The following is an 18,893-nucleotide window of genomic DNA, read 5'->3' on the forward strand; positions in this document are numbered from 1 at the left end:
GAGGTAGGGACGTTAACCATCTAGGATCCTCATCCATGTTACGCCATTTAAAGTGAGTTCATGGAAAGCCTTTGTGAATATCAGAAACTTATGCTAAAAAATAGCAACAAGCAGTCCAGCATCAGCTACCTCCCTTCTCTCATCTAGATCCCAGCACCTGCAATCTACACCCCCAACACCTTCATCAACAATATCCTCACAAGTGATTGGAGTTAGTCCTACATCCAAGTTTCTAAGGCGAGATGACTCCTCCCCTATCCAGGACTCTTCAGAAGAATCCTTGAGTGTTAGTCCACTGCTGCTGCTGTGGGTAGATCTTCAACCCAGAAGCAGACCAAGAAAAAGACTACTAGTAGTTTACAACAATTGACTGTTAAACAATCCTTTGCAAGACGAAGCAAGTATGAAAGCTGTCACTCAGCCGCAAAGCGGATCACAGACGCCATGGGGACTATGCTAGTATTAGATCTGTGTCCAATATCCACTATTAATGCAGTTGGTTTTAGACAATTACTTGAGGTCTTGTGTCCCCGTTACCAAATTCCATCACAACATCATTTTACTAGAAGAGCTATTCCTCACCTCTACCAGAAGGTTCGTAAAAATGTAATTATTGGGCTACAAAATGCCATTCTACCCAATGTACACTTAACCACAGATATGTGGACAAGCAGAACTGGGCAAACTAAAGATTATATGATTGTGACAGCGCACTGGGTTGGTGATTCGCCTTTACCAGTGGGGACAGCAGCAGCATGTACCCAAGAAAGTCGCATTTTTCAGAGGCTACTCTGTGCATCATCTGCTTCACTAAGAGGCATACTATTATTATTATTATTATTATTACTGTAGATTTGTTAGGCACCTGTTACGAGCCGCGGCGGTACCCAGCCGCCGCGACTCTCTCTCTTCCGCGTCCCGGCCGTCGCTATGACAACCGGGACGTCACTTCCAGGGCACGGCCCGGCTGTTGCCTAGGCAACGGTCGGGACGCTATAGGACATAGCGCCGCGTCCCGGCACTAGGTGCAGCCAGGCGCACGTGCTAACCAACAGGTGGGGGCCAATAGGACAGCCTCTAGGGCTGATCACTCCTCTTACCCCATTGGCCAGTGGTTCTTTATCAGGCAGGGAGGGCTTAGCCTCCCTGCCGGTTATAGTTCAGTGCTCCTGTGCCTAGCCTGCTCCTGTGCCTCAGTTGGTGTATTGCCTTTTGGATTTTTGACTACTCGTGTATGACCCCTTGCCTGCTTACTGGATTTTGCTGTCTTGCCTGTGTCCTTGATCTTTTGGCTTGTACTCTGGATTCTGCTGACCTGCTCGTGACCCTGACCCTTTGGCGTGTTTCTGACTATTCTTTTCTGCAAGTGACCCCTGACCTCGGCTCTTTCTCTGGAAACGCGGTATGCCATAACTCTCCGTTCCTGGGTTCTCTGCAGCCGATACACATCTCACGACCCTCCGTTTGTCTGCAGCCAAGTCTGTCCCCACCACTAAGGGCAACAGTGAACACCAGACTTTCGGAGTAGACTCCGGGTTTTGTGGTACTGGCTGCTGGGGTTCCTAACATTATAACCCGCCAGTGAAACTGGGACATGCTTCCCATGGATGAAAGCGGAACAGCTCTTTCTCCAGCTCAGGTTTTGGCGGGCCAAATTCAAACATTGTCTCAGATGGTCCAGGGTCTGTCTGCGCAAGAGGAATCTGCCAGAACCTCACAAGCCCAGCAAGCTCCTGTGTCCGGTATGGTTGAACCCAAATTGAATCTGCCGGAACGGTTCTCCGGAGATAGAACCTTATTTTGCAACTTTAATATAAGTTGTAAGCTGTATTTTCGCCTTAGGCCTCGGTCTTCAGGATCAGAACTCCAAAGGGTTGGGATTATTATATCTCTCCTGCAGGGTGATCTGCAATCCTGGGCATTTAGCCTGGCACCCACAAGTCCTCCTCTCCAAACTGTGGATGTGTTCTTTGATGCCCTAGGACTCCTGTATGATGTTCCTTATAGAGCAGCCTCGGTTGAAACTAGAGATGGTCACTGACCCCCGTGTTTTGGTTTTGGATTCGGTTTTGGATCTGGATTACCGTCGTGTTTTGGTTTTGGTTTTGGTTTTGCAAAACTGCCATTGCGTGTTTTGGTTTTGGTTTTGGTTTTGTTTGGTTTTGTTTTGCTATTTTTTTGGAAAATCCATGTTTTTGGGCCTAAATTAACCCAATTTAGTGCTCCAACTGTTTTAGAGACAAGTAATCTAATTGTTGAGGTAATAAATCATCCAAAAAAACAGTTTAATTCTTCGTTGGTAGGCCTATTCTACACACAAAACAGATTGTCTTCCTCTCCATCTATGCATATTGGCAATGCAGCCACCGTCTTTGAATGTATATTACACCCCACACTTATAGTTAAATATGTAAAGAAATGGAAAAAGCCAGTTTGGTTTCTGTCTCTCAAGGCCCCCCTCCACTTGTATAAAATACCAAAAAATTCAGCCATTATAGACTGTACAATATTAATTGACATGGAGAAAGCCAGTTTGGTTTCTGTCTCTCTAGGCCCCCCTCCACTTGTATAAAATACTAAAAAATTCAGCCATTATAGACTGTACAATATTAATTGACATGGAGAAAGACAGTTTGGTTTCTGTCTCTCTAGGCCCCCCTCCACTTGTATAAAATACAAAAAAATCCAGCCGTTATAGACTGTACAATATTAATTGACATGGAGAAAGCCAGTTTGGTTTCTGTCTCTCTAGGCCCCCCTCCACTTGTATAAAATACTAATAAATTCAGCCGTTATATACTGTACAATATAAATTGAAATGGACAAAGGCAGTTTGGTATCTGTCTGCATCAGATCCTCTCTCCACTAGGAGTAAAATAGAAAACTATTCAGCCGTTATATAATCTAGAATATAAATAGAAATTGAGAAAGGCAATTTGGTATCTGTCTGCATCATAATCATCAACATCATCATTAGCGCCCTCGTCGCCTACACAAATCTCCCCCTCATCCTCTTCTAATTCCAAAGTGGCATCCTCAATTTGGGTATCACCGGCTACACTCGGGCTATTAAGGCACACATCAGCAGAATGCTCACGATTAGACATCCCACTGTTGGATGGACTCTCCACAGGGATTGTTGTCATTTGTGAATCAGAGCAAATATTCTCCTGTAATGCCTCACTGTTATCTTGCAGCTCGGCTTTGACGCGTAACAGTAGTTGTGCACCAATTGTAGGCTGGGTAACTTTTTGGGATCTGCCACTAACAGCCAAAGGTGAAGGCCTCATTCTCTCTTTGCCACTGCGTGTGTAGAATGGCATGCTTGCAATTTTTTTTTTATCGTCACTTAACTTTTGCTCAGTTACACTTCTTTTTCGCTTCAATACAGTAAATTTTTTTTTGGTTTTTGTTTTTTGCACTAATTTGAAAACACTCTGTTGTTTGACATCGCCTTGGCCAGATGACGTACTGGGAACACTAACATCAGGACTGGTGACAGAACCTGGTTGCTCATTCAGATCATATGTGGACTGCTTTAATCCATTCTGAGCGCAAACCACTGGGGAGTGCTAAAAATTATTTAGTAGATACTGCTGACAGATATGACTTTTGACAGCCAGAAATATTAATGCACAATTAGGGAGGACACCCCAAAAGCACTGAGGAGTGCTAAAAATTATTTAGTAGATACTGCTGACAGATATGACTTTTGACAGCCAGAAATATTAATGCACAATTAGGGAGGACACCCCAAAAGCACTAAGGAGTGCTAAAAATTATTTAGTAGATACTGCTGACAGATATGACTTTTGACAGCCAGAAATATTAATGCACAATTAAGGAGGACACCCCAAAAGCACTAAGGAGTGCTAAAAATTATTTAGTAGATACTGCTGACAGTTATGACTTTTGACAGCCAGAAATATTAATGCACAATTAGGGAGGACACCCCAAAAGCACTGAGGAGTGCTAAAAATTATTTAGTAGATACTGCTGACAGATATGACTTTTGATAGTCAGAAATATTAATGCACAATTAGGGAGGACACCCCAAAAGCACTGAGGAGTGCTAAAAATTATTTAGTAGATACTGCGTGACAGATATGACTTTTGACAGCCAGAAATATTAATGCACAATTAGGGAGGACACCTCAAAAGCACTGAGGAGTGCTAAAAATTATTTAGTAGATACTGCTGACAGATATGACTTTTGACAGCCAGAAATATTAATGCACAATTAGGGAGGACACCCCAAAAGCACTGAGGAGTGCTAAAAATTATTTAGTAGATACTGCTGACAGTTATGACTTTTGACAGCCAGAAATATTAATGCACAATTAGGGAGGACACCCCAAAAGCACTGAGGAGTGCTAAAAATTATTTAGTAGATACTGCTGACAGATATGACTTTTGACAGCCAGAAATATTAATGCACAATTAGGGAGGACACCCCAAAAGCACTGAGGAGTGCTAAAAATTATTTAGTAGATACTGCTGACAGATATGACTTTTGACAGCCAGAAATATTAATGCACAATTAGGGAGGACACCCCAAAAGCACTGAGGAGTGCTAAAAATTATTTAGTAGATACTGCTGACAGATATGACTTTTGACAGCCAGAAATATTAATGCACAATTAGGGAGGACACCCCAAAAGCACTGAGGAGTGCTAAAAATTATTTAGTAGATACTGCTGACAGATATGACTTTTGACAGCCAGAAATATTTATGCACAATTATGGGGGACACCCCAAAAGCGCTGGGGAGTGCCAAATATGAAGAAAAAATAATAAACCTCTATCCTCCTCTCTGCACTAGCGATTTTGGTTAGAGCAATTGCAAGAACAATATTGTATTCTCTGTCCCTGCTCTAATTAGCCTATGACTACACCCTGCTCTCTCCCTCTGTCAAATGGCGATGGATTGCTGTGGAGGCGTGTATTTATAAAGTTGAAGTATCGCGAGAACCGAGCCCCGAGATCCGACGACGTCACAATGACGTTCGGCCTCGATTTGGATTCGGAATGGGCGGGAGAGTACCGAGCTGCTCAGCTCGGTACTCGGATACCCAAAGTTCGGGTGGGTTTGGTTCTCGGAGAACCGGACCCGCCCATCTCTAGTTGAAACACACCTCAGGGCCCTGAAACAGGGTCGCCGCACAGCTGAGGAATACTGCGCAGAGTTCAGGCACTGGTCCACCGACAGCGAGTGGAATGGCCCGGCACTCCGTAGTCAATTCCGTTTGGGTCTTTCCGAACAAATAAAAGGTTCTTTGGTGCAATATCCAGTACCAACTACACTGGAGAATCTCATGCAGCTGGTCATCAAGATTGACCGCAGATTCAAAGAAAGGAAGGCCGAGAAGGACATCTCTTTTCCCTCAAGTTCTTTTTTTCTTCCTCCTGCTGTACATTATGAAGCAGCTGAGCCCATGCAGCTGGGTGCGTACCGTCTCACTTCCGAAGAAAAAACCTGGAGACCTACCTTAGGCCTTTTTCTGTAATGTGGCAACAGGGGCCACCTCCTTCGTGCTTGTCCGAACAAATCAGACAAATCGGGAAAAGAGCAAGCCTAGAGAACGTGGAAGAGGTTCGTCTAGGCTTACAAATCATATCTTCCAAAAATGCACTTCTGGTTCCGGCAGTTATCTCCTTTGGTGCACAATCTGCTCCTGTCTCTGCCTTCCTAGATAGTGGCGCCGCTGGAAACTTCCTGGATCTAGACCTGACTCATTCCTTGGGTATACCCATCATTAAGCTTGAATCACCCATCACTGTCTGTGGTTTGGATGGAGGTCCTCTACCAGGTGGGAAGGTGTGTTCTCAGACACCGCTATTACAACTTACCATGGGGGCTCTACATTCCGGAGCCTTATCTTTTTTCCTTATTAGGTGCTCTTCCCTTCCGGTGATCCTGGAACATCCTTGGCTACAGCTCCACAATCCGGTCATTGATTGAATCAAGGGGGACATTATCCACTGGAGTCCATCTTGTTCTTCATCCTGTTTGTCTATGCCTGTTCGTTTGCTCCAGGTCTCTTTGGATCAGCTGCCGACACCCTACCATGAGTTTCAAGATGTATTCTCTAAACAGGCAGCTGACACGTTACCTCCTCATCGTGACTACGATTGTGCAATTGATCTAGTCCCTGACTCTAAACTTCCTAAGGGGAGACTGTACTCTCTCTCGATTCCGGAAACACAGGCCATGGAGGAGTACATTAAAGAAAATCTGAAGAAAGGCTTCATTAGGCCTTCCAGATCCCCGGTAGGAGCCGGGTTCTTCTTTGTGTCTAAAAAGGACGGCTCTCTTCGACCCTGTATTGACTTTCGTGGGTTAAATAAGATCGCTATCAGGAATACCTACCCACTTCCACTCGGTCCTGTTTGACTAACTTAGAAGCACCTCAATATTCACCAAGATTGATCTACGAGGAGCATACAACCTTATACGCATCAAGGACGGAGATGAATGGAAGGCTGCATTCAATACCCATTCAGGCCACTATGAGTACCTGGTCATGCCCTTTGGTCTATGCAACGCACCTGCTGTCTTCCAGGACTTAATTAACAATGTTCTACGAGAGTTCCTGGGGCGCTTTGTCGTAGTATACCTGGATGATATCCTGATATATTCTTCTTACATGGAACAGCACTACCTCCATGTAATACAGGTTCTTACTAAACTTCGACAACATCAACTTTTCACCAAGTTAGAGAAGTGCGAATTCGAGGTCCAAAAAGTCCTAGTTTTTAGGATATATTATGTCCCCGGAGGGTTTCTTCATGGATCCAAGCAGTCCTAGATTAGGTACGGTCAACCAATCTGAAGGCCCTACAAAGATTCTTGGGCTTTGCAAATTATTACCACAGATTTATTCATTCCTTCTCTGACATTGTCGCGCCTCTTACGGCCCTAACCCATAAAGGGGCTGATGCTACTAATTGGACCTCTGATGCTATTGCCTCTTTTGAAGCTCTGAAGTCTGCCTTTGCCTCCGCTCCAGTATTAAGACATCCTAACCCTGAATTACTGTTTATTGTCGAGGTAGATGCCTCTGATAGAGGTGCTCTTGCTGTCCTGTCCCAGAAGGATCCTCGGGATCATAAACTGCTCCTGTGTGCATACTTCTCACGAAAATTGTCGGCTGCTGAGAGAAATTATGATGTGGGTAACCAGGAACTTTTGCCTATTAAATGGGCATTTGAGGAATGGTGACATTGGAGGGTTCATACCATCACTGTATTCACAGACTATAAAAATTTGTCATTTATTTAATCGGCCAAACGTCTTAACTCCAGACAGGCACGCTGGGCCTTGTTCTTTACCCGCTTCAACTTTATTATTTCATACAGACCAGGTTCAAAAAATGTTAAAGCGGATGCACTCTCTCGCAGCTTTGTGTCCTCTCACGCTCCTTCCACTACGTCGCTTCCTATTGTGCCCTCATCCTCCATTCATTCGGGATTGACCCAGGATTTGGGTGCTGTTCTCCAAAATTTCCAAAAGATCGCTCCCTCTGAGACCCCGTCGGGTAAATTGTTTGTACCGGTCCATCTCAGGAGGGCTGTACTGTCTGAGGCTCATGACAACAAGGCTGCCGGACATCCTGGAGTATTCAAGACCACGGAAATTCTCTTACGAACAGTGTGGTGGCCCTCATTGACCGCTGACGTTAAAGAATTTGTACTCTCATGTAAGGATTGTGCTAGAACTAAGACCACCAGAAATTCTCCATCGGGTCAACTCATGCCCTTATCTACTCCGAGTAAACCTTGGTCACATCTATCTATGGATTTCATTGTATATTTACCCTGGTCATCTGGTCACAAAACTATCTGGGTCGTGGTCGATCGTTTTAGTAAGATGGCTCATTTCATCGCTTTGACAGAGCTACCCAACTCCCAAACTCTGGCATCTTCAATTATTCACCATATTTTCCGTCTCCACGGGTTGCCTGAAGATATTGTCTCTGATCGTGGCTCTCAGTTCATCGATCAGTTTTAGAGATCCTTCTGTAACCACCTTGGCATCAACGTCAGTCTGTCCTCTGCTTACCACCCACAATCAAATGGACAAACGGAAAGAGTCAACCAATCATTGGAACAGTTTCTTCGATTCTACATTTCTAAATTCCATAACAATTGGTCATCCTTACTCCCATGGGCCGAATTCGCCTACAATAACTCCTGCCATTTTTCCACCCGCATATCCCCTTTCTTTTGTAACTACGGCCATCCAAGGTCTAACTCTCTTGCTGCAATCAACCCTTCTGGATCTCCTGGGGTACACCAAACAGCTTCTCGTCTCAGAAGCATCTGGAAAAAAGTCCATGCCGCCTTGCTTCAGGCCTCTGCCTGCTCCAAATTTTTTGCAGATCGTCATCGCAAGAATTGTTCTCTTAAAGTGGGAGACAAAGTCTGGCTGTCCACCCGGGATATTAGGCTTAAACAACCCTGCAAAAAATTGGGACCTAGGTTGATCGGACCCTTTTCTATTATAAAAAAAAGTCAATCCTGTTGACTTCAGGCTGAAGATTCCATCTTCCTTGAGAATCCCTAATACGTTCCACTGTTCCCTCCTGAAACCTGTTGTCTTGTCCTCTAAGTTTAAGACTCCAGAAGAACCCAAACCTCGACCAGTTAATTTGCATGGTTCCAAGGAATTTATTGTAGAGAAAATTCTCGACTCCAAGTGGATTCAGGGACAAGTCCATTTTCTAGTACATTGGCGGGGCTAAGGCCCAGAAGAACGTTTTTGGGTCCCCCGGAAACTCCTACATACCAACAAACTTCTCAAGGAATTCTTTAAACGGTTCCCTGGAAAACCTGGATGTCGGGGTTCCTTGACCCCTCCTCAGGGGGGGTACTGTCACGAGCCGCGGCTGTCCCCAGCCGCCCCTACTCTCTCCTGCGCTCATCTGCCGTCGCTATGACGACCGGGACGTCACTATCGGGTCATGTCCCGGCCGTTGCATAGGCAACGGTCGGGGCGCTGTAGGACATAGCGCCGCATCCCGGCATTAGGTGCAGCCGGGCGCGCGCTAACTAACAGGTGGGGGCCAATAGGACACCCTCTAGGGTTGATCACTCCTCTTACCCCATTGGCCAGTGGTTCTTTATAAGGCAGGGAGGGCTTAGCCTCCCTGCCGGTTATAGTTCAGTGCTCCTGTGCCTAGCCTGCTCCTGTGCCTCAGTTGGTGTGTTGACTTTTGGATTTTTGACTGCTCATGTATGACCCCTTACCTGCTTACTGGATTTTGCCGTCTTGCCTGTGTCCCTGATCTTTTGGCCTGTACTCCAGATTCTGCTGACCTGCTCGTGACCCTGACCCTTTGGAGTGTTTCTGACTACTCTTTTCTGCAAGTGACCCCTAACCACGTTCTCTGGAAACGCGGTATGCCATAACTCTCCGTTCCTGGGTTCTCCGCAGCCGGTACACATCTCACGACCCTCCGTTTGTCTGCAGCCAAGTCTGTCCCCACCACTAGGGGCAACAGTGAACACCAGACTTTCGGAATAGACTCCGGGTTTTGTGGTACTGGCTGCTGGGGTTCCTAACAGCACCACAGTGCTCCACAGCGCCGTACAGTAGGGAAGACAAGAACATGCATGAAACTAGACATACGTAACAAGCACAGGCAAGGCAGACAAAATGAATGGAGACATGAAAACAAGTTATGGAGGATCCTGCTCACTAGAGAGCTTACATTCTAAAGGGAAGAGGGCACAGCGGAAACAAGATGAGCGAGTGTGGCTCAGAGTGGAGATTGGAATAGTTGTGAGGGTGCATTAGTGTGAATAGTGTTATCGAGCATAAGGTCACCTCTAAAAAAGAGATGGGTTTTCAAAGAGCATCTAAAGATTTGAAAGCTGTGGCAAAGTGTGATTGAGCGTGGTAGGGAATTCCATAAGTGGGGTGCAGCACGGGAGAAGTCTTGAAGGCGAGAGTGAGAGGGGGTTATCAGAGACGAGACAAGCAGCAGGTCAGAGGTAATACCGCTGACAACCTATTTGAAACACCTAAGGGATGTCATTGCAACATGGCTTATCCTGCTTGGACTCTCCTGAGGAAATGTGATTTCTGATAACACCACGCACCAATATTGTTAGAGCATTACAGCGGGGGGAATTCTATCACATTCCCTGTTTTCACACAATCAACTTGGTGGTACAGAACTTTTTAAAAAATGTCAATGACATGCAGGAGAGGCTGTCTGTGTCCCGAAATATATAGGATCATTTTCGGGATTCTGCAACAGCAGGTAGGAGAATGCAGCAGTTGCAAGAAGAATAGAATTTAGGGGGAATGTCCTTTAGTCCAGTGCAGTGGAGAATACTTTCCATGCTGTGCAAGGTGCTGAAACCACTTGAAGTAGTCACCTGTGAAAAGAGTGCAGAACTGTTAGCTTGAGTCAAGTGATTCCCCTAATTAGACTTTTTGAAAAGCAGCAAGAGAAATTGAAGGAGGAAATGAAACAAAGCAATTTCACTAATTATGTTGGACTTGTAGATTAAGTACTTTATTCGCTTCTCCAGGATCCAAGAGTTATCAACATCTTGAAATCGGATCATTACATTTTGGCAACTGTTCTTGATCCTAGGTGTAAGAGCTATATCTTATCTTTCTTTCCAACTGATCCAAATCTCAAGAGATGCAATGAGCTTCTGGTCAGCAAGCTGACCAGTTTCCTTCAGTTTCCTTCAGTTTCTCTGGAAATTGCTGCTAGGAAAATATTTAGCTTTCCCAAGACACCCAGTGGTGATGCAGATGAGTCTGCACAACATTTTGACATTTGGTTTGGTCTAAAAGAATTGCCCAAAAATCGTAATAGATGTAAAATGAACTACAAATTCCATGGGGAAGGCCATTACCGGCGATTACATCAAAGTACACAGACTTCTGTGACTGTGGATTCCAGTGGGGATGAATTAGTATTGTTTGAGGATGATGTACACACTGATAAGGCTGAATATGATGACAGTGTATAAATAATAAGTGCACAAAGAAGGAAACATGTTTTTAGGGGCACTCCGTGATTAACTAAACAGATTAATATTAAAACATAAACTTTATTTGGTCAGTTAAAATAATAACGTAATGTTCCCAAAAATTGAGCTGAATATCACTAGTTGCAAAATATTAAAAAAGAAAAATAATGTGTTGAATGGACTAGAATAATAAAATAATAATCATATAATGGCAGAAAAACCGCCAGACCACGCTGTGTTGTTGTTAAATATCCTTAATACATTAATATAGGTATATAACTTTTATAAAATGATAAAAGGATTATAAAAGTCCTCACTGTTGGCACTCTCCTGTTTCTGAGTGAGCTATGGTACAGTAAAATGTAATTGCAGATTTCAGCCAAGATTGCCAGCCCTATTATTTCTATTTCAGCAGTGATAATTAGCAATGGAACAATGGAGCTCTCCTCTTTGTGTGTTACCTAAATAACACAGTATAATGTGACTGCAGATTTAGAAGACCAAGCCTGCCAGACTTATTATTTGTATTTCAGCAATGATAATTAGCAATGGAACAATGGAGCTCTCCTCTTTGTGTGTTACCTAAATAACACAGTATAATGTGACTGCAGATTAAGAAGACCAAGCCTGTCAGGCCTATTATTTCTATTTCAGCAATGACAATTAGCATCGGAGCAATGGAGCTCTCCTCTTTGTGTGTCACCTACATTTTCTTACAATGCAACTGCAGATTTAGAAGACCAAGCCTGCCAGGCTTATTATTTCTATTTCAGCAATGACAATTAGCAATGCAGCCATGGAGCTCTCCTGAATGTCATTGGAGACTTTGAAGAACACTGCTACCCCTCTTTCTTTTGTACCTATGACGCTGCCCAACTGCACTAGAGACTGCGAAGAACTGTGCTACCCCTTCTGTGTCCCTCTGTGAAATGGCCCTGGATCGCTGTGAAGGGCGGTACTTATAGAATCCAAAACTTGCGAAATCCAACAACGTAACGATGACGTTTTACCTCGTTTTCAATTCCGAAGGCGCAAAAGTACCGTGCCGAGCGGATCTGCTAGGTTTGGGTGTGTTTGTTTCTCGAGGAACCGAGCCTGAGCATCTCTACCAATTATCTGAGTACAATATTGTTGTCATCTATACATTATTATCTGCATATAAACTATAATCTTGTGTATGCAGACTGAATCAAGACAGTGTTATGCATCTAGTGATCAAGCTGAACATTAACCCTACACTAGTATCAGCACCAGTTGCACCAAAGGTGTGTCTTCCACCAGGAAAGTTTAAATATCAGGATTAAGGTAAAATATAGTGCATCTGGTTTTGTCTACAATATACTTAAATCATTGTTTTGTTTAAATGATAATGTCTCCCTAATGGCGTATATGGGGATGCAATATAGGCTGATTAATAGCATATAACACTAGAATGCTCGGTGTATTGTAAATTGGTTAATAGTATGTTTTTGGCATTGTAAATCAGTCACTAGAATCCTGTCTGTTTTGTATGGATGATCCTACAATGCTCCCTTTATTCTATAGAGGTCACTAGAATGCTCTCTGTATTGTATAAATGTCACTAGAATGCTCTCTGTATTGTATGGAGGTCACTAGAATTGTCTCTGCATTGAATAATTGGGGCTTGTAGGTGTTTGATAGCTCTTTGAAATAACATTATTTCATATATTTCATTGGCTATATAAGCCAACCCATATTAGACAAACTCAGCCTGCATAGTTTTTGTCATGCCCATTTGTCTGCCGCAGCGCACTGGTAAAGTAAAATTTGGGGTCATTTGTTTGTGTTTGCCCCCAAGAGTAAAAGTTTCTTGATGGCACCATACTTTCCTGAAAGGCCAAGGATCACACACTGTACACCCCAGTACTGAAAGGAAAGTACCACATGCCTCAGCAATACCCCTAGTTCCTATTGACTGCTAGGATATGTTCTCATGTCTAAGCTGCTGTCACTGGGTTGGGTGCACACCCATTTTCTTAGTGTAACATACGCAAATGTGTACTGCACATGCCCACAAATACGTTCGTATAGATATGGCATTTGTGTCTCTTTGTGCTTGAAGAGGCAGAACGGGGGAGGGAAGGCGCGCACTATCGCAGACCAAGTACAGTGAGGGCGCGTTCGCATAACTGCGAACTGAGGGAGACCAACATGGAGACACATATATGCCAGTCAGTAGTTGTCGCGTTACTTGCTGGTGCCTAAGGACTGGTGCAAATACACGCTGCCGATGATTGTGTCCGTCACCAGCACTAGCTGCCTGCTTCTGATTGGCTGATTGTGAATTCACCTCTGAAGCTGCTTTCTTCATTGTTCATGCCTGTATTATATGATTTTATGGATGGATTTATTTTGTGCATGAGAAGGAAGACTATTCCTGCTATATTATAGAGGGTTTTTTTGCTTTTACTTAAATCAAGCCTAATAGGGAATGCCTTTGTTTTGCCTTTTTTTGCTAACAGAGCAAATATTTAAAAACTTTTCATGTGCTTATATCCTGCCCGAGTGTAAGTGTATCTGTGTATAAGTACACAGAGCAGCATGGTGGCTTAGTGGTTAGCAATTCTGCCTTACAGCACTGGGGTCATGAGTTCAATTCCCGACCATGGCCTTATATGTGTGGAGTTTTTATGTTCTCCCTGTGTTTGCATGGGTTTCCTCCGGGTGCTCTGGTTTCCTCCCACATTTCAAAAAACATACTGGTAGGTTAATTGGCTGCTAACAAATTGATCCTAGTTGGTGTGTCTGTCTGTGTGTGTGTGTGTTAGGGAATTTAGACTGTAAACCCCAATGGTGCAGGGACTGATGTGAGTTCTCTGTACAGTGCTGCGGAATTAGTGGCGCTATATGAATAAATGGTGATGATGATGATGATGATATAAGTACACCATTCGCAAAACCTGCCAAATTTGCAACTGATACAGACTCAGCATACTGGCGATATTTTTACGTGCATCTTTTTAGAGCGTACGTTTTGGACACATGGGGGGAGATTCAGTTAGCCTCGAAATGTGTCACCGGAACGTCCGTGAGACACTTTGCGGCGGAGATTTGACAGAAATCTCAGCTCATTTTTCCTCGCACCCTTAGTGGTGCGGTGAAAAATAAGCAGAGATTTCTACCGTAATTGGCGGTCAATCAGTTTGGTACATGTGCATTGCCCATGTTCATAAAGGTCCCGTTCAGCTGCATTCAGAGCTGGCGGGTTGGGGGGGGGGGGGGGCATTGTGTCAGGAGGTGAAAACATATCGCCGGGTCCCTACCCAAATTTTGTTACTGGCCAAGTAATTGATTCCTGTGGATACACCTCTATTCTCCCTTATGACTGCCAATTAAATTATGGAAGAAGTAATTCCTGCTTTTGTATAACTTTATAAAGTGTTAATTTCCATCTTTCTTGCATCTCACACACACTAATTATACAAAACTGCACATAGACCTTTCATGTTAAAAATAAGAGAGTTTGAGACACAAAATACAATTGAATAGAGAAGTTGAAGTTTCTGAAACAGAGTATGGAGTTACTGCCCCATTGTGGCATCAAGAAACATACCAGGCAGAATTATGTTTTATTTATTTTATTGCTATAAATCAATTTTTAAAGCAGATGCAAAATTAGCATGTAAACAGTATCTTATTTTTAACTGCCGCTGCTGATGTCTGAACCTCATCTAGATGCAAAGTATTACGGTGTCTCAGTAAGAAACCAGGTATAAAATACGTTAGATTTATGATGCATTGCACTGGCTGTCATATGCAACGTCTTAAATGATGACATATATATATATATATATTTACATTTTCTGGAGATAAAGTTGTAAAAAAAAAAAACTAATTTAATAATTTAGCTCTTTCTTTCTTTTTACAATAAAAAGAAAAATCTAATTTTTTTGATTAACCCTTGACATTTTTATTATTATTTTATTTCTATTTTTATTAACTTAATAAAAATATACAGCGACTTTCCTAAACTGTCCCAAAAAATATTCTGATTTTAGTTGCATATATATACGGAAGATGCACGGATTAGCGAGTCAAAAGGGGAGATTCAACTGCTGACGTTGTAGTGCGCGGACATCGTCGGAGTGCACTTTGCCGCAACTACGGTAGGAATTTCAGCTCATTTTTTTCTGGCACTTCTATGGGCTTCCAGGCAGAACATCAGCACAAGGTGTTTCCGTCGCGCCCAATTGATTCTCCCTTAAAATGTTGCCCTAGGTGGGGGGTGTAAACGTTTGCACTTCTTGTTGATGAATGGATACAACTGGACAGAATGGGGCTCTATTTGCTAAATGAGAGCTTGTGCACTCACACACCTTGTATGGTGACCACGTGCAAGAATAAGATTTTGGTTTACAAGAAGAGGTATTTAAATAAGCTTCGGATGACGGTCATTCAACGGGTGCTCTCATATTAGTGGCAAGCCACCGTACCTTACCGCCTATTCCCCATGAAAATAATTAGATTTTTACACATTCTCGGACACAGTGGAATTTGGAGGTTGGCATATATCATCAATGGAACACATTTTGTACATTCTTGGGGCACATTTACAGGAAAGAATATGTATAGACTTAATACTACCAATATAACAAAAACAATGTAATCAAATGTATAATAGTTAATTATGTAGTAAAGAAGGTTCCAATGTCTCCTCGCTCTCAAGACTTACTTGGGACATGAACAGAATGGAGCAGTCCCAAAATTAATATTAGGTAGGACTAATAAATGATGCTTTAACTCCTCCCCTGAAATTTCCACCTCGACCTGAAATCCTTCAAAAGGCTGCATAGAGAATTTTTACTTGACTCAAATTAGGAATTAGGATTAAACAATAATTAATACGGTACTATAATGCCCGCTTACTACCCAAGTGTGTTTTCCACTATGAAATATGAGAGACTGCATCAATATCCCCATAATTGTTATTGTTTTAGAATTGATTGTTAACAACTTTTCTGATGTCTTCTTGTGGGAAATAGCACATAACCTTCCTCTAACCTTCTTGCTTATGAGATGGAAATTTTCTGTGACCTGTATTAGTTGATTTTCAAAACATGTAGTTATTGCCCACTTCCCTCTCCACTATAATTGAACTTCACAGGCAGCCAGGACTATTGTTAGTTTATTACATCATTGCAAAAGTGTTTCACAGTTAAGGCAATTAGCACTACACAGATACAGATAATTTAAAGTCTTTTTTCTCAACTTAATATTCATCAACAATGATTCATCTCATTATCAACTGGGTGATATAAATTTAAACATATGTGTGGATATGTCCTTTACTGCACTTCCACCTAGGTAAGTCGGAGGGGTAGTTCCGGGTTGGGGAATGTACCATCTTAGGAAAATATTTTGTGGTAGTAAAGGTATTGGTATTTATTATGCTTAGTATATGTATTGTTTCAAATAGATTTTAATACATTTCCATAGTTTATTAAACCTAAGCCAATAAAATGTATTATTAATAAATACAGAGACCAATTATATTTTACACATTTATTACAGATAAAGTATCAGAATTTTAGATTTTGTCTCATATTGATTCATTAGATCAATTCACACACTGAAGAACAATAGTTTTATCCTGTATCATGTAAAATACTGCAGGTGACCCACATAATTCCTATGAATTCATTAGGAACTGGTGATATATCTGAGACACTTTATGCTTCAGTGATGTCACTGATTCCTAGTGAATTGATAGGCTGCAATTATGCTCAGTGATGTCAGTGGTTCCTAGTGAATTCAGTGGCAGAACTACCTATTGGTGCAGCAGGTGGGCCCATGGAGATAATGGGGCCCACAGCATGGCAGATGCAGATGGTTTGGGGCCCCGGTTTTCTCCTCCTTGCCTCCCTGCACCAGGGCCAACAACTCGCTAGTTCAGTCTCTGCTCCTGATGAATGGGCTGGGGACAGTTTGTGGTTCCATTCCCCTAATCAAACACCGCACCTCTGTGGGGGGAGCGAGGGGGTGACGGGAAAATAGCTATGTTCCCCACCATGGTGGTTAACATTTAGGCCATACTGATCCCAGGCCTGACTACTTATACCCGGGGTAGCCAGAGATTGTATATCCATTGGGGGTTCAATGATGCCCCCCTCTGCGCTCTCGGCACCATACTGCTGTTGCAGGGGAGAAGGGGACCCCCTCCTCCCTGTGCGGCACTGGCCCAGGAATGGAGTCCGCACTCCGCAGCAGGGCTATGTGACTGCCCACTCCAGAGCATGCATGCCTCTGTGCTGCGCAATGGTTCCCATCGTCCTTTGCGCCCTTACGCGGCCTTCAGACTACTGACTGTTCTTTGTGCGCCCAGCTACATTGGGTGGCGGGTGGGAGGGGGAGGACAGAAGACAGGGCACAGCTGTTACCACCGCTATTGATTCTTGACACAGCAGCCGAGCAAGAGACCACGACGCTCTCTCTCCTAAATTGCTGCTTGAACGGGTTTGGGAGCCATCTTAGAAACGGGCAGGAAGTGCCATTCTCTTTGGGTGGAACATCACTCTGGGTGTCAAGTGGGGTTAGCAAGCAAGTCAAATAGAAATGGGGCATTGTGACAGGATGGACCTCCTATGCCACCCTGTCCATGTTGCAGCGGACCGGCTGGGCTTGCTTTTCCACTGTCCCCTTTCTTTATACCAATTGCACACCTCTAAACACAGTAGCAGGGGCCTGCTGCCACTATTAGGCTCCTTCAAGGGACTTATAACAGCTTCCTTCTGGGTAACGCTCTCTGGTAGTGTTCTCCCTTGTTGGGCACCTGAGCTAGTACACCTGACCTCTTCCTTTAGATCAGGATTGCTTTGAATGGTTCCCCCTGGACTCTCACACTGGCCAGAACTGCAGGGTAGCGGCAGAGCGTTGGTACTGGAATGCTGGGTGCCAACCTCAGAACAGCTGGAAAACTGATTAGATTGGTCTAATCTGTAGGTCACAGGAGTTACAGCAGATTAGTAGCCATCAAAGCAGGATCTTGAAGCAGTGATGTTTTATTAGCTCAAGCAGTCCTAAAAAGGACAGTTACACGCTAGTTTGAGGTACTAGCGATCCAGAAGTTAAAGGAGGAATGATATATTACAGGGTAAAACATAGCTCTTTTTATAAAGTTTTAGAGACACATGTTGACAAGGGGTAGCCCAGCCCCCTGATCCGTACTGGCACCAAAACGTCTGAGATATTACATCAGATATTTAACATCAAGATGTGATATATTCTCTAATCTTGAGTTTAACAAAATTCACATCAATCTGTGATTTCCTAAATTCCTTGCTGTTAAGTTTCCTATATTACTTGCATTGTGTCTTATTGAGATAGGAAGCCTAACTGCCATGTCTAATTACGCCCTCCTGTGCCTTCAGGCTAAAGAAAAATGACAAAAAAAAACAAGCTTCCTCCAACATGGCATATTACCTCAGAAATCAATACATTTCCTATACAGAAATACAACACAATATAAAACAATCAGTACATTTGCAATGATATACAGCGGTGCACTGCACCCCTTATTAAAATAAATATCTACAATAAGTGATTTATGCGTGGTCCAGCCACAGCGAAATTTAGGAAAAGTACTTTCTTAAAAAGGGGGTCACATGGGTGGAAATCCTGGGACAAGTAGGGCTGGCTAAAACAAAACCAAATCAAAATACCGGGGAATTAAATGAGTATGGAAGAGTAAACTCCTAGGGGAAGAAGCGTGATTCACAGTAACTAAATGGGCTTTTACTTTAAAAAGTAAAGTAGTAGCTTCGGGGGCGAGGGGGGGGAGTGGCAAAAAAAAGCAGCTTGTGAGGAAAAAGGGGAAGGGGGCGAAGGAAGGAGGAAACTAAGGGGAGACAAAAATAAATCAGAGAAAAGATGGGGAAAGA

The sequence above is a fragment of the Mixophyes fleayi genome, chromosome 2, assembly GCF_038048845.1.
Source record: "Mixophyes fleayi isolate aMixFle1 chromosome 2, aMixFle1.hap1, whole genome shotgun sequence".
Lineage (NCBI taxonomy): Eukaryota > Metazoa > Chordata > Amphibia > Anura > Limnodynastidae > Mixophyes > Mixophyes fleayi.